General features: G+C 39.2%; 1 protein-coding gene across 1 annotated transcript in view; it reads right to left on the reverse strand.

The window, feature by feature from the left end:
* hpse2 (heparanase 2) overlaps window positions 1–12,681 on the reverse strand; it is a 55,085-nt gene that overhangs the window by 24,057 nt on the left and 18,347 nt on the right. The window lies entirely within an intron of this gene.

Raw genomic sequence — 12,681 nt, forward strand, 5'->3', positions numbered from 1 at the left:
GAAAAATTAAAAGTAATTGGAAAAACATTGGATTTCTCAATTTAAACAAACAAGCTTTTTCTCATGTGACTCTTAGAAAAAGCTTCTTATAAATGATTCAACCTCAGTAAGAGATGGATTACATGAGATGACATTTCTCAGCAGTAATGTGTTTGGAACTTGTGTGCGTACTGTACTTTGGATAAACTTTGAGCTACCCCTTGAATTTGTTGTCTGCCAGCTACTGAACTTTGTTTTAGTCTCGTCTTCAGCAACATTCAGTCAGAAAGACTGATTTTCTCATCATGGACTCCTGCGGTGATGCACTCCTCAGAAGCAGTAAGCACAGGATCCTTCTGTTCCTCTGCAGCTGACTACTCACTCACGTTTATGTCTGCTGTCTCCATCAAAGCATATTACTGGGCAGTAAAGGATGAGAGCCCTACCACAGATGTTGGTATATAGTGAGAGTACCAAAAGTGTTTGTTTATATTTTAAAGTGCGACTGCAGGCTGCTCCTGGATACCTCCGGCTCTTGTTTTGAAATGTAATCTGTTTGGAGTCCTTCCATTAATGTAAATATTACCCTGACATCCAACCCTTACTTCCTAGGTTCAACGGGAAACAGATGAAGACTGTGGGCCGGTCTGGCTAGAATTTGCCCTCGACTGTGGGTTTGGCACCAGCTCAGCTTGCCAACTTACTGCTTCGCCCAACGTGGAAAGAAGACAAAAGCAGAGGAGATCAGGGTGCATGTGAGGTTATTCTTCTGGAGAAAGTCATGTGAAAGGTACGAGGTTCTCAAAGATTTTAATCTTTAATAAATGGATGTGAGCGATACAAATGTCTGGCTTTAAGTCAGAAAACATTGGAACACTGAAGAATGCTTATTAAGTCACGCTGCAGTGCAAGTGTGTTCTGTTAAATTCAGCATTCACATTAAGTTTTTTTCCTATAGAGCCGTGGTTATGTATAATCCATAGAGCAAATAGAGAGAACAGAAAGATTGCTCGTTGCACCTGGCATTAATTCGCTTTCCGGCAACAGTAGGACAAAGCCTGAGAGCAACAAAAAAAATGCTAGCAGTTACAATAGTTTTATTTCACAGGACTCGTTGGGAGTGTGTCTCCTGGGAGCACTGACTGTTCTCCATCTCTTAATAACCACAGATAACGTTATTATTATAACTCCTTCCCTCTGTGGGTAAATCAGAGTGGTGTCTGTTTGCAGGAGCAGAGTGGATGGCAACAGAGCAGAGAAAGTAACGCCAGATGTGGCTGTCAGGATGAGTGATTCCAGGCCTTTCCTCACCTGAGATCTGAGCTGAAGCCTTGCTCCAAGACACAGCTAGCAGCCTGCACAGTTATCATAAAGGCATCATGAGATGCCTCAAGCTGCTAAAAATATTGTTTCTCTGCTGGCAGGTTTAATATGTGGCATGTACGACCAAACACATTTCTAGGTGCTTATGTTTCAGTTGGTGGTTTCTGGGGAATTTTACTTTTGATTCTTCTTAACCAGTGGCAGACAAACCTAAAGCAGGCTTTCTTCTGTCCCTGTAATGTTTAAGGTATGTTAAATGATGAGGTTAAAGGTAGTGTTTGTGCTTGTTCATTTCATTAATTTGATAATATCCATTAAACCGAAGGCTATCAATACATCAATGACTATATGTAGTAGGTGGAGGTGATTAATCGATCGACAGAAAGCCAATCATCAACTATTTTAATAATTAATTGTGAGTCATTTTTATAGAAAAGATAGTGGGGGGAAATGGTCATAATTTGCTGCTTCTCTGTCATATTATAAAAGTAAATTGAATATCCTTGGGATTTTGGCATTTGGTTGGACAAAACAAGACGTCACTTTGGGATCTTACTATTATTCAGAGGAGCTCTTACATACTTTAGCTAAGCTACAGCTAGCCATGAGATTGTCTTATTCTGAGTAAACAAGACAAACAATAGTACAATTCCCTGGGAACAGTATATCCTTTTAATGGTGGTTAATCCTCCGTTAGCCAGTTTCTGTTTCAGTTGAACATACTCACAGCAGCTACTAGCCCGAGGAGAAAGTATAGTATTACTGACCCAAGTATCCAAGCTCTCATTCATTGCCTGACAAGAGCAGGGCATCATATGCTTTCTTCCAAATAGAAAAGGATGCTGGGTAGATCCACCCTCCTGGTGTCAGGAAATCTGCAGATCACCAAGGCCAAACATGAAAGAGCTCCTATGCTGACACTAGAAAGCCCTGAAGCTACAAATCTGGGATCTCAGTCAGATGAAAGTAATGACATTACCAAGACACTCTTAATCTGTGTGTGTAGGCACATGCACACGGTATGCGTGCATGTTTTTGTATGAAAAGGAGAAATGTATTAAGAAATATGGTGGCAAATGGTGAATTAAGGGTGAAATAGCAGTACTTATTGTTATTGGACAATAATTCTCCCAAATAGGAACAATAAAATGGATTGATTTAGTGTTTCACAAATACAGACATATGATTAATGAAGCCAACATGAAGTATCTAGCCAGTGACAAACGGGGCTCTGACACTGAATAATCTCTCTATGTCAACATCGTAACTCAGTTAGCCGTTTATCAAAGAATGACAGTTTCTTGTGTTGTATCATGTTTTAAAATGTGTCTCAACATTCTCAAATAAATACACATAAGACAATGAAAGCCTGTCTAAGAGGTCAGACTTTACTGTGCTCACACAGTTACAAACTTCTCTTTTATCTTACAAATAGTCCAGCCAGAAACAAGCAGAACAAACCCAGAAAACAGCCTGTGTATGTGCCTGTGTGTTAGCGTGCCTTACTGTGTTTGTGTGTAGCGGAAAGAGTGAGGTCTGGATATTGTCAAGCTGTCTATCTGATAGAAAAGCCAGTTCTGTGAAGCAGAGAGGCCGGCAGCATCAGTCAGGGCTATGCCTCATTTCTGCAGCTCTGCTTATTCCCTCAAACAGTGAGGTACACCAAGGTCTATGTACACTGGGCTCGTATGCACTCACACAAACAATGTTTGCCGGTTTATATACCACCCACATGAACCAGACACCCATATGAAGTTTCTGTGAAATAGCACATTTCTCTGTGGCTTTAGTGAGATACTGACTACAGACAAGACAGGTGTATTTTTACACGACAGTCTCTCCTGGTGCAGCTTTCAATTGTGCAGTGATTTACATTAAAGCTACAGGAATCACTTCAATCATATACACTTATTAAATAAGGAATGGAATAAGGCTGTTACTTATTATGAGACAACCTTGTTTTGTGGACCTTTGTAAAGTCTTTGATTGAAAAACATCTTCACTTAGAACACATTTCAAAAGTTGTTACAGACCACAAACGTCGACCCTGTGCCCTTCATGTGGTATGTTGTGGTGTGAATCAACTGCATCAGTCTATAAAAATTAACATTTCATTTTACAATGTTGCCAGAAAAAGGGAGACAGGCCAATGATACAGAATGTCTTTTTTTGTCAGGGTATTTTTATTTTATTTTTTTACTTTGCTGTAAAGTGAGTTCTCAATGGCTTCTCCTTGATCTGCCTTTGGCATGGAATTTTAACCTCATTTGTAAAGATGTCTTAAATGCTCTGACTAAAATGTAAGGGTCCTGAATTCTGAAATTAAAGTATTTAAAAAGAAAATGGATTTCTTAAATTAAAAAATACTCTTTACTACTCTAATCTTTATTGTGTCAGGCAATAGACTATTTGAGTACAGTTCTTAATTCATGAGAGGGAGTAAGTCAGTTTAGTCATCTTAAACATGCTCGCGACCAGGTTTAGTTGGAAACACAAGCTACATTAATAATTCACACTGGTTTGGTGAAAAATCCCTCTGTGTAGTGAGAGGAAAGTGACCGCAGACCACAGCTGTGCAGAGAAACAAAAAGCATCTTCTTACAATTCCTCCTTCAAATTCAAATTCAAATAATTTGTGAAAACAATTCTTGTTTTGGAATTCAAAATCTCAGTTTAAAATGCTGATATATTCTTACATTTCCCACCATTTTTCATCTTGGCAGCATAGGGAGCAAAGCAAAAACTTAAGATTTCTGTTTCTGGTTTCATTCAACATAGAAATATAATGACTTGCTGCCAGACGCAGCTTACTGCCACAGCAAATATCAATTTGGATGTTTAGTCCCATCAAAGTCAGTCTGGAACACACAAGCAAACACACACACACACACACACACACACACACACACACACACACACACACACACACACACACACACACACACACACACACACACACACACACACACACACACACACACACACACACACACACACACACACACACACACACACACACACACACACACACACACACACACACGGCTTGAACTGAGTTCTGGCTTTCTTTAAAGCCAAATCCAAACCGAATCCTCAAGAGAAGTGCAGACAGGGGAGAAGGCTGTTTAGAGAAATTAATTTTGAGCCTTTTTTCCTGTTTATGGATTCAATGTGTTTTTCCATATCTGAAGATGCACATGTTGCACTGAAGCTTCCAGAGCACTTACAATGCATCGCAAGTGTCCACAATGATCATGAACATGACCTCATAACATACCTAAAAATGCGGAGACACAATAACCTTCAATATTTGATAATAATTTCATTGTTTTAACAATATGTTGTGTGTTGTTTTGTATGATTGTATATTTGTTTTAAGTGGTTTGCTTATTATTTGTTTTATGTTTTGGTTTGTGCTGGGCACCACTGAAAATCAGGGTTACCCTCAATTGATTCCCTGACTCTTAGATACAAGTTTGAGATTTAATACTTTGTGGATTAAAAGCATGTGCATAAAATGACACCATTACACTGTTCCATATGTATGAGCATAGATTCTTGTAATGGTCTCTGTCAGCTGTAACAACTCACATTACGTTGGCTTGGAGTGGGCAATGAAAAACACAGCCACACAGACATTACATTTGCATTGTGACCCCAGTGGGGAAAGCATGGTGTAAACGGCTACTTCTCAGACCGTCCATCCATCAAACTGTTCTCAACATGCTGGTAAAAATTATTGATGACAGTATTTAAGGTTTCACCAGATGGTTTCAAGAGTAATTTCATATTTATACTTAACACACACCACATGCGCACGTGCAGTCCCAGACAAACAGCATCATCGGTTATAGAAGATTTGGAAGTAAACTGAAAAAAATACACGGGTAAACCTAAATGCAGCGCATTTTCTCTTTTCTGCCTACTGAAAACTCTCTGCCTTCTGTTTCTCATTGGCCAGTTCCTCCACTAACCAGATCCTCTCTGGCTGCAGAAAAAGACACTGTGACTAAAGCAAGGTCATTTCAAAACTGACGATTCCAATTTGCAATCTTTTAAAAAGATCGTCAAAAGTTTAAGAACTGTTATCGATGCACTTTGATCATTCATCCATATCGGACAAACCAGACCAGTATACTGTTACGGATGCTGCCTTGAAAGTTATTAAATGCGGTCGTTTGGTATGTTCGCGTGGTGTATCGGCCACTTATCCTGACGTTAACTTGACACTGCATGTTAGGGTTGCGCAGAGGGAGAAATGTGGTTCCAATATATTGTGAGACTATGCTGCTCCACCAGCGTGTTGCATATAACCCAACGCCTCCATGTTTACACACACACACACACACACACACACACTCACACTCACACTCACACTCACACTCACACTCACACTCACACACACACACACACACACACACACACACACACACACACACACACACACACACATCTCCACATGAACTCTTCTTTCATACAGGATGGCTCCTCTCCAGCCAAACCATTCAGGTCAAACCACTTTTGTGTTTTGGAAGAACGCGAGATATGCGGTGGGCACCTGTTTTCAATTCTGTTAGTAAAGGGGGCCCTATGTGTGTGTGTGTGTGTGTGTGTGTGTGTGTGTGTGCGCATGTGTGCGCATGTGCGTGTGGAAACAAGAAGGTGAGAGAGAGATTACCTCAGTCTGTGAATTTGCTGTGACTAGACTTGCATGTGGCTCTCTTCTGTGTACCCAGTGTAAGGAGATGAAGAGCGGGTCGACAGAGCTGGTGAGTAAGATGAGTGGTATGTTAACACACACTGTTCTCTATGTAAAGTACATCTACTCTATGCTGCTCTGTGTGCGTGTGCGTCAGCCTAGGCAACAGGCTACAGTAGACAACAAATCAAAGATACTGAAGTGGACAAAATAACATAAACTGCCTTTCATTGGCTGTGGGCCATGTAACTCAAACCACTTGTTAGGGGAACAGGGTGTGAGGGAAATGCGTATGGGGTGTGAGTGGTTTGCACATCTGTTTGGCAGTGGTCGCTGTCTATCACTCCCTAATGAGAAAAGTACGCTTTTTAGATACTAATGACCTCACCGTGTTTGGCTTGTAAAGAAACAAGGTGTGTGGAAGTATTTGTTTCCCAGGAGGGAAACATCATCATGTCTTTTCTCTTTGTTTGTGTTGTGCAGCTACCTACAAACTACAACCAAACACATCAAAAGGATAAGGAATTTAGCAGCTGTTACTGTAAGCCAAAACTGTTTATGGATCATCCTGTTATTATGAACTGACAGGCTATTTAGTTACTTGTGAATCGTACTGAAGGTCCATCCCTGTCTAGGACAAATGAATCTCAGGTCTTTTGAGAAACTTCACCCCTGCATTGACATCACGGTGAGTGTACATGTTTGATTGACAGCTGAGCTGGCAAGGCGTTGAGGCAGAATGTAAACAGACTTGTGTAACTGTAAAAGTTAGATAGTGATAGTGAGATACTATTTCGTTTGCAGTGGTGTTGCACCATTTACCATCGAAATTGAACAATCTTTAAGCTGCATGAATCAATATTTCATTTAATAATGAATTCATAATGAATTCATTTTCATTTAATGTGAAAGGGAGTGCTTACAGTATAAGGACAAACCCACAATTCTGCAGTTCCCCCCAGCTCTACAGAGATTTATAGCTTATATATCATTGAGCTCATTGTTTTGGTTTCATGGTCCTGTGGTTCACTCTTGCTGCTCTCATCAGCATTATTTTTTAAAGAGGTTTTTAAAGTCCCCCTCCAGAAACTTTTTAAAGTATGTAAAATATTCTGCTATAATTCATATTTTGTTTTACATGGTTTTCCCATGTAAAAAGTTTGGAAAAAAAACCAACCTGCCGCCTGTAGGCCATGTGCTCAGATAAAGAGTCTGTTGTACACCAAGGTCAGCAACTAGCTGATCATGGTAAACGTAGTTAGAATCCTTTATTTGTTCATTTTGTTTGCTTATTACTGCAGTTACGATGAAAATGTGTTTTCACTCACTCTACTGGCAAGTCTTCTCTGCGCTTGAGGTTTCTTTTCCCGGCTTTTGCGTATTAGTTTTAGAATCTGTGACATATCTTATCTAGTTTCCCAGGGCACGTTTGAAGCTCAGATTTTAGCTAAGTGCACAGAAATCTCTCCTTTAGTAGAGGATGGTGAAAATACCTATCGAGTAACAAACTCTGCACAAATACAAGCGAGTAGGGGTGTAATGAGACCCTCAGCTCACGAGACGATAACTGTCACACTATTTTTACTTTCAATATTTTCTTGATTTTGATTTTAGCAGAGAGCTGTGGTGGTGCTGCAAATGTCTTTGCATAGTGCTAGGTAACTCACGGTACTCACGTCGGTAATGTATGTTTCTTGTAGTTGTGTTTGCAGCATCTCTTTGAACACATCAAATGTGAATAGTGTGTCAGACATTAATGTTGCCTTTTGTTGTAGGTAGAGTCATAAAGAGGGAAGTGGGAGCCACCCCTGACATTTTTACTACCAGAGATTAGTAACAGTGTCACCTCCAAAGAGGGCAGTTGTAAAGCTTCCACCTCTTATCCTGTTATCCATCTCGTCACACACCTTTGCTGATGCTGTAATTGAGCTCTGATTGCTCGGTAATTGCAGAGAAACAAAACCCCTGCAGGCGGACAGAGTGAAACGAGAGGGCGAGTAGCCCAGGGCTTGAACCATCAAAGAGTTTGGACTTAAAACAATGTCTGCAGCTCTTCCAACCAAACACCTGCTACTGACACAGTGCAGATCACTGATTATTTATCCACAGGAGGAACATTTTTAGACACTTTACTAATGCTTTTTTTTGCATCTTGAATTTCATTATGCTTGAAAATCTAAGACTGGCAAACAAAACATTTGTTTATGGGGTATTTAGGACATCTGCTACATTCCGAGCTCAAGAAGGCCTGGGATCCTTGATCACAGACCGTGTGATCGATGAGGGTTATGAAGACCAGATCCCAAGCAGGGCAGCAAAGCAAACACGTGGTATGCCAGACTCCCTTTCACTGCTACAATAATCACCATAATCACAGCAATCATCTTCCACTCTCAAACTATATCCACACACATTACTTACGCTTCAGTTAAACTGGAGCTGAACAAGCAGAGCCAGATTAAACAGTTACAGAATCACCAGTTTACATTGCAACAGTTTTTTAATGTAATTATACATTATATAATATTATAATATCACATGCTGAAGTTACAAAATGTTTTAAGAATGCTACTATGTATTATATTCACCACACTGACTATGTTACTATTAATAACTATTTGTTATTTTGTAATTCATATATAATGACTGCTAATTCACCTAATCAAATATAATTGAATGAATAGTGGAATGATATTTTATACATTTATGTAATAATTTTATAATCACTCTCTGATAATACCAGTGACCAAACGTTTGCCAATGGGTTTACGCCAAGGAAATCCTTTTTATACACATTTTTGTTAACATGTAAAAGAGCCAGATTTTCCATATTTAACTTTTTAAATGTAAAACACATTTGTAATTCACATTTTTTAGATGCATCTGCATGACATGAATCCTTGAATTATCAATGCAAAGCTGCTAATTTTTCCGTTTTAGGATGATCAAAACACAACTTTCATTGTTTGATGCTATTACTTCATTATCACAGTGGTAAAAATAATGATTCAGTGAAACAGGAATGCAGTTCATGTGAAAAGAAAGAAAAACAAACCATCACATCAGTCATCTCCAAAATGCTGGTCAATGTTGGACAAACGCTACAGGGGGCACCTGCCTCAGGCAGTCGGGCAGTCTCTCTTCCCATAACTCTTACCTTTTAAGTACCATTTCAGTTTCTGAAGAGACTCTTATGACAAAGCTGGGATTTGTCCTAGCACTGTGATGGATTTTCCTGCCAGATGTTTATGGAGAAAAAGAATGGGACCAATCACCTTAACAGATATCTCCAAAAGTCCCAAAACTGCCTTGTCATCATCAGTCTTATGCCCCTGCTGAGTTTTCCTGACCCTGTCCGTTAAGCACATAAAGCTGCATTATAAGAATCTGAGCACTTTGGAATTTGTTTTAACCATTTGCGTTTCCATCTTCACTAGGACGTGTTGGCAGAGGTTTGCACACAATTGAGATTTTGATTTGTTTTGTTATTGCGTTTTGGTCAATTAGTCTGTTTTAACGATTGATGTTTGGAAAAATGGCATTCTGTTTTAGCAAAAACTATATTGTATATTAAAAGGTTTGAAAGAAAATACACTGATCTGTGATCATACATCTTAATACACTTGTAGTATTTATGTGTTCACACAAGTGTTCACAGTTTTTAAAATGTATAACCACTGCATTTTACTGCAAGAGGCAGAAGAGACAGGGGCATTACAAGGAATACATACATTTTTTTTTAAATCACCCCCAAAAAAGAACGAGTTAGATAGAAAATAATTGAACGATTAATGTTATGATTATTGTGGTTCTGTGCTCGTTAACATTCCACAGTAGTTTGGATCAATCTGCAATGAGGGTGTTAATATACTGTATATATTTTCATATTAAAAACTCCCCATGAGGTTTGTAGAGATATGATTCTAAATATAACTTGGATATACTTAAATATAAAAGAAATGAGTGGGTGCTGAAAATGGAGCACTATAATAAGCTATATGACTAAAGCAAAAGCCACAGATAACAAAGCGTAACATAGACATTTACAAGTTTGTAAAAGACACAAATAAACCAAAAAACTGCAGGTGGTATATATGTACATGACAGATTATACAGAATAAGATACATTTAAAGGAATTTAAATACGTAAAGAAAAACTGGTTCACATCTGGTAAGAGTAAGATGTTAAGGTTGCATCTGGAGGATTTCAAAAATGTTTCATTTGGGGAGACATTTTTGAAAAGGAAAATTGTAATATCTTCAATAGCTACTCTCAAATAGTTAAACAAAGATGACGGCTGGATTCAATGTGCTTACAACAAATAAACAAAACATCTGAATCACCTGAATCCAGCGGATTATTCTATATCTTTATGTTTTTGTCATTTTCTATATAAATATGTAAGAAGACCTCGGATTACACAACACTAACTTGTTGCTATACTCACCCTTGACAAATGTAAGTCTAAAAGCAATCTCATTTCTATTTCATTACAAAAACTTTTGTGGAAGAGGATCTTAAAAACATAGCGACCGCCAGTGGAATAACTTAAGAATAAAAATAAATACCGCTGCCCCTGTTTTTATTATTTCCGGTTTAGTCCCAAGGATAAAGTCGAGCCTGCCAACATGGAAAGTTGTGTGCACTTTTTGCCTCAATAAAGTTGCAGCTTGTCACTTCGACCTGCAGTCACAGCTTCGGTGGAAAGCTCAGTGCCTGAAAGCAGCATCTCCTCCTGAGGCCAGGTGCAAAACTTCAGCTCGCCACTGCACTAATCCCTGCTGATGACACCCCTCTGGGCCACAGGGTCTGTCCGCAGTGCCCATAGCAACAACATAGGTGTCACATAGGTGATGAGGCAAATATACTCGGTACAAAATAAGTGAGTTGCTCCGTCAGTCTGTCCGTCTATCGACCTCCTTTGCTCCCGTTTAAGTTACTATGGACAGCCTGTCGCTTCCATACCTACACACCCAGCAAGAATCAATGAAAGAAGGGTGCTAATTACCAATCTATTCATTATTTTATAAGCCATGAGTATTTAAAACCAGCACGACTTGTGTAAGTGGGCTAATCGCATATGAAATACACAGCATTGTCAGTTAGACAATGTCATACATGATATAATGACTTCTATCACCAGCAGCTGAGCTTTTATTCCACGTCTTTTTTAGTTTTCATACAAATACCATCATATACCATATACCCCTGGTGAATGTCAGGATGGTATGAAGGTATAAAAAAGTAGGAGATTTCCACTTAGTTAGAAAGTGTCTTAAACAGTGAGACACGTGTGAAATGGAAGAAAATAGCTTTATTTTGAAACGTGATTTATACCCGAAGGCTACACAACAGTAGCTCAAAATAGACTTTGGAAAAAAGGAAGACAATTATGTTTTTATTATATCAGCCTAATATCATAACATAATCACATGCAGCATCACTTGAGTGTTGAGATGCTAATGTTGGTGAGAATGTGTAGGAGTTCCTAACTCCTGGGCTTGGCTCTGTTTAGAAGGCAGTGGAGTTCACCAAAGAGAAAACAAGTGATGGGGAGCCAGTCTATTAGCGTTGGCTGCATCAGAACCAGGGTTTCCTATTCTGCCAGGGAAAGGACCAGGCCAAGCCAAGCCAAGCCAAACATCTGCTCCTGGTTAGAGGTGTCAACTCCTGCCAGTCAAAGCTGAGGTTCAAAACCTCAGGGAAAAGTTTCACTTGGACTCCTCTTGCCGGGTCCACTGCAAGCGGTCCCTGAGGTTACCCTAGGGAATGCACGTCTGAAGAAAATACCACCGAAAATTCAATTCCACTTTTCTTTTCCGTGCTTCACTCCGCTGACCGAGGAAAATTTCATTACACACTTAAAGACTCATAACATTCCTTTAATAACATGGCACTGTGTACCACACAACAGAGTTTCTGAGTAAAAGGGCTTGGAGGGCAACCAACAATAAGAGGTGGCTCAGTGCCTGAGACCCAGTTATCATGGTTCTAGTCCAGCTATTTTTTTTCTCCCGTCCGTTTTTTTTTTTACAACACAAACAACTGTGTATTCAAGTCGTGAAATAAATGATTTTTTTTCAAACACGTTGCATTGCTAAAGTGATGAAAGCTCATAAAATACTTTACATATTTTCTCTGTCATCTTGTAACCATACATCACCCGGCATCTAATAAAATCTCCAAATAAAAACCAAAGGCACCAATTACTGGATACTTAAGCCAATTAACAAAAAAAGAAACAAAGAGAAACTTTGGCAAATGAGAAAGAAAACAATTTGGTCACACATCTTACATTAAGCTTCCATTACAATCTAATGAGCCAATAAACATTTTGGAGGTGTCTGATGTTCAGATGTAGCCAAACCGCTATCCGTTGTTTGTCTCAGTAAAAGTAGGTTACCATCCTAACACCCAAGCCTACACTGGCTTCCACATGTGTCCGGCCAAGTTTCTACTTTTTAAAGATTTACAAACAAATACCCAGGCTCTCGCAGAGATGCCGATTCTGACTTAAAGGCCTATTCGAAGCTCTGTCTGACCAAAAAACAAACAGCACATCATGCTTCTCTCACTTCAGTTTACGACATTTTTGTCATCTGACACAAACAAGTGTAAATAAAAAGCCACACTGTAAGCCATTACTACCTAAAGCTGTTGAGTAATCAGCATCTTTAAC

This window comes from Echiichthys vipera, assembly GCF_963691815.1.
Source record: "Echiichthys vipera genome assembly, chromosome: 11".
NCBI classification, from domain to species: domain Eukaryota; kingdom Metazoa; phylum Chordata; class Actinopteri; order Perciformes; family Trachinidae; genus Echiichthys; species Echiichthys vipera.